This window comes from Engraulis encrasicolus, chromosome 16, assembly GCF_034702125.1.
Source record: "Engraulis encrasicolus isolate BLACKSEA-1 chromosome 16, IST_EnEncr_1.0, whole genome shotgun sequence".
NCBI lineage: Eukaryota > Metazoa > Chordata > Actinopteri > Clupeiformes > Engraulidae > Engraulis > Engraulis encrasicolus.
The window spans coordinates 24,822,002-24,827,001 of record NC_085872.1 but is presented as its reverse complement, the minus strand read 5'-3'; the positions used below and the strand labels follow the sequence as shown (position 1 = coordinate 24,827,001).

At 43.5% G+C, this 5,000-nt stretch overlaps 1 long non-coding RNA gene across 4 annotated transcripts in view; it reads right to left on the bottom strand.

Annotated features, from left to right (window-relative positions):
• Window positions 1–5,000, bottom strand: part of LOC134465419 (uncharacterized) — a 27,689-nt gene that overhangs the window by 22,604 nt on the left and 85 nt on the right. For 3 of the 4 annotated variants that reach the window (XR_010038153.1, XR_010038152.1, XR_010038154.1), the window contains exons 1-3: window positions 4,929–5,000; window positions 4,720–4,795; window positions 1,816–3,307 (exon numbers count right to left, since the gene is read on the bottom strand). The exon at window positions 4,929–5,000 is cut by the window's right edge and continues 85 nt beyond it. This is a non-coding gene — a long non-coding RNA (uncharacterized LOC134465419). The remainder of the gene's footprint in view (window positions 1–1,815; window positions 3,308–4,719; window positions 4,796–4,928) is intronic. The other variant, XR_010038155.1, reaches the window with a different exon arrangement.

The following is a 5,000-nucleotide window of genomic DNA, read 5'->3' as shown; positions in this document are numbered from 1 at the left end:
CTAAGGCATTCCTAAACAGAAACCTTAATTCACCCCATTTACCAGGGATGTTCAGATAACTCATCGAATTATTATGCAGACATGAATGATTAATAATCAATTAAGAAGCAGACCATAAACAATTACATTGTAATGACATTTCTTAGATGAATACAGTAGCATTTCTTTCTATGGCAATTTGTGGGAAATTAAACACGAGGCTAATATCTAACTGCTCATGTTTACTGATAAAATTAAAGCCCTGTTAAGTAATACTGTACAGGAACTTGATGGCAAGTATTGTGATGCAATCCACATGAACCAAGAGCCAGTGTAGTCAACGTGGATTCTTATTATATGAGTATCATTATTACATAATGAGTTAAGAGATATGGCAGATTCACATGGCAGATTCACATTGCCTCACCTGATGATTGCACACATGCTGAAGTTAAAGCAATTTGCATCCCTACATCGCTTTGGAATGCTGCTGCTTCACACTGTAACAACAGCGACTGTTAGGCTGCTGCACTTTTTGCCAGGTAAAGCAAAAACTAACAATACTTGTGTTTGAAACATCGTGTATTTCATATGAGTAAGAATTATCCAAAATTGCTACTCTTTTGTCTCATGATGGTTTGCAATGATTCTCGGATTCTGATTCTTTCCTGAAACTTAACACATACTGGATGTACTAAAAAAAACTAAAAAAAACGGACAATACAGTTACATCAATGAAGTCAATGAATGAATAAAGTGTGACCATCTCCCTAAGCTGAGCTGACTTAATAATGCATGAAATAAAGGACATATTCCCTCTGTGCTACCCCCTTGAACCGCTGACCCAAACTGCTCATCACAAGCTGAGTGACAGCTTAGGTCATGTCTTGATCCTGGAGATCATTTGCCATGAGCCGCCCGTGAGCCTCACTCCAGTCAATCAGATCCGACACCTCGTCTGTCCCCCAACACCTCTGGGCCTCACCTCGCCTATACCTCTCCCGCAGTCCATCCCACGAGGACGGAACAACAAGAAGAAATAAAAAGGGCCCATCAATTACCCCACGCCGTATCTAAACCTCATGGATATCTTTCTAACAGGTCAATAATCTTTTCACCTGAGCATACACATTATCAGATCTGGCCCTATGAAAGTCTCAGATAGCAGGGGACGTGGCATTATCCAGGTCTGGGGCTATTGGCAGTGAATTGCTGCGGTGACACAAAAGCGTTTTCTTTCCCACAGGGATACAGCAGCGGCGGGTGTTCAAGGTCAGATCGCATGGCTGCCGTGCACCTGACGACATGGAGGCAATCCAAATCCAGAGCCACCAAGCAAGCTGTCAGCACAAACTTTGTCAGGACGCAGATAAATAAACTGTCAGGGAGCGATAATGGATCTAATTTCACCTTTCCATCACCCTCGGTCGGCAACCCCCTCCTCCATACTTGCTTCCTTCGTCCGCCCCCCTCTTTCTGTCACACACACAGACACACACACAGACACACACACACACGCGCATGCACGCACGTACGCACGAAGGCAGGCACGCACGCACGCACACACACACAGACAGACACAGACACACACACACACACACACACACACACACACACACACACACACACACACACACACACACACACACACACACACACACACACACACACACACACACACACACACACACACACACACACAGCTCCCCTCCCCCATCCAATGAGCCCGGAGGAGAGATTTCAAATGTTATCAATGTTATCCGTTGACATAAGGCACACCACCACCACCACCACCACCACCACCACCACCTCCACCTCAGTTGGTGATAGACTAACTTGAAATTCATCATTGAATGGTTCAGTGATTACGATGTCCATCTCTATGTCCTCAACCTTTATTTCCTGGGCTCTGGCACATTCACCTGACTCCTCCACCGCTACACTCTCGCAGCAGAGCTGTGCATCCCGTCCATCCAGTGCGCTTGAACAGAGGAAATGTGATTTCCTGGTTTGCGATAGGCTTAAGGCCCACCACTATCCCCTTATAATTGAAAGTGGCCTGCATATTAAATTAACACAAGCTCTTGAGGAATGATGTGGAGGCTGTAAGCGGAATGGATGTTTGTCTTGATTGATGTCTGTCGCCCCATGACACCTGTAAAACAACAACAATCAAAACAGGGAAGTCAGTTGAAAGATCATTTCATCCAGTGTGAATCTGGCAACGGAGGAGCAATAATATCGACTAAAGGCCGCCCTTGCCTACACCCTGAGTTGGACGTTTCACTTATCATATCTCTCTCAAGTCTAGCCACGTAATCCGTGTTTGACAATTTGTCAGGGAGCTAGGAGAACAAGATAAGGGCATCTAGAAATAACATACCCATCACAGGTGATGCGTCTCCGTGGCGTTTGCTCTGCATGTAGTCCTCGTTCTTCTGCGAGAGCTCAGCGTGGAATAGACATTGGAAATCAACCTTTTAAGCTTGCGAGTGAGCATGCAGGTCCACTGCAGGTAGTGGAAAAGTTCACCTTACCTCATAGTTTGAGCGCTCTCAGCCCTGTTCAAAAGGTCAACAGTCAGATCTTCATCTGGCATGTCAGGCTGTGGAATAATGCACAGAGGCAGACTTGCCAAGCGCCTTCACTGAGCATCTGTAGGATAAAGAGGACTACTTCCCCAGAGGGAGTGCTTTTCACAGAAATAAAGGCGGGATTTTGTACTCATTATGATTTGACAAAATACCATTAGTTTGTACACACTCTTCCAACACAGTCAGAACACTAGTCTGAAAACGGAATTTAATTTATCATTATCTAGCATATTTCTAATGAATCCCCCTTAAAACTGAGCTTCTTGGCTTCATATGGTGAATAGCAATTATATTTTAGCTGAATGTCCATTTTCACTTTCATTTTTACTTTCACTTTCATTTTCATTTCCCCTTTCCTTTTCACTCAGGACCACAAATGAAAACACAATCGGTTTTAGTCATCATCACTGGTAGCCATTCCACTACCTGTCTGCTGGATCCTGTCCCCACAAACTTGCTGTATGTTATTGCCCCAACAGTTGTCCCATCAATTACATCTGAGATGAAAGCCTCTTTTGCCTCTGGCATATTTCCATCGGCCTGCCTTTAAACAGGTGAGGGTAATATATACCTCTTCTGACAAAGTCTATATTCAACCCCCCTGGTCTCACTATCGGCAGGTTCTGCTCCGGCTTACCTGAAGGCTATACTAAAGCCCTATGTTACATCCAGGAGATCCCAGTCCATATGATTCTCTGTCATTGTCCCTCAATGGTGTAATAAGATATCAGTTCCTAGAAGAGCAAGGTCCGAAATTAAACAAAACCTAGAGGCATTGGAATATTCCCATATTTCCCAAACAGATTCAGAAGTTGTGTATACATATACTATGTCAAAACTCTGGTTTTAAAAATATCCCATTTAGGGGTCTAAAACAGAAAAAATACCAGCATTTAAAAATATGCGAAAACGTGTAACCAGCACCTCAATCGTAGCATTTTGTGCAACATCATGGGAAGCATGGGCGAAGCCAATAGGCACAGGTTACCAATCTTGTGAAAGCCGTTAGTCTCTTCATCAAAGCCTGTAGACTCTGGGTGGATTCCAATATGCGGACTCCCTGCTGTCAGCCTAGCCACAACGATTTTTAGGGAACTATTCTTCATTCACCATCCCGTTTGCAAATAAGAAAATGACATTAGAATTTACCTATTGCAAGATATTGAAAATACAATGTTCTCGGGGACGTCATCACAAGGCCACGAGGAGGCATGTGAGCAAGGAAGGACTGGAGTCCGCATATGGGAATCCACCCTCTACCTCTGGTCATCTCATTGACTCTCCTGTAGTCCATTCATGCATGTGTCTACTGCTACGCATCAAAATATTTGGTTTATTCTTCGTCTTTTGTCTGATCAGCCATGCCTCTAGTGTGCTTCAAGCTGAAATACTTAAATCTGAGGACATAAGTACTTTAAATATCAGGGATTCATCCATAATATTCAAATATTAGTGACAGATCCATCACAACTGTATTTCTGTCCATTCCCCAAATGGATACTATGCCCAAGGACATAGTTAGTGGACCATATGAAGTTACTAGTGGGAAAAGCAGGGCACTTCCCCCTGCCAGCAGCCCACCTGGCACACACGCCTTGGGCACAGCTTCACCTTAGCATTGCTGCATATACAGTATTTGTTGTCGTTTTGATTAACAGCTGATCAGTAAAACGCTTGCGTGAGAAATAGCAATAAACCCTGTATAGTAGTACCTTGTCTAAATGTCATATGCAGCATCGGCCTGGAGGTCTACTTCCCAACCATTGGAATGGAAGCATTCTTTAACGTTTATAGCTTTTGTCTCATTTGCTGTTCAAATGAACAGTATCTCTCTCTGTGTGTGTGTGTGTGTGTGTGTGTGTGTGTGTGTGTGTGTGTGTGTGTGTGTGTGTGTGTGTGTGTGTGTGTGTGTGTGTGTGTGTGTGTGTGTGTGTTTTACTTATGTATTATCTCATTTATCACTGTCAATACCACTCTGGGAGACCACACACAGAGTTGATATGATTTATAAACAGGACAACCTTCTTTCCCCACATGTCAATGCAATTCAATAAAGCAGGTGTTAAGAAATCATTTTTCTGTCAATTGGGAGGTACATGTGCTTTATGCCTTCCAATTCAATGCAAAATCTCACACATTAACTCACCTGTTGCAGTCTTCATCGTCGCACAGGAAGAAGATATGGGCAAAAACCTCCAGTCTGTCCAATTCATGATCCTCAACTATTAAGGGCAAAGACCAAACATGTATAAAGAGATGGAATAACATTGATACTACTATTATGCTGAATCAATCTCATGAATGGATACATCCTTCCATTTATCTCTTTACTGAAGGATTTAAGGGTATACACACCTCCGAATTATGTCGAAGCGAAAGTGCGCCGATGTGCTGTTGGAGCCGATGTGCTGTCGGAGCCGATGTGCG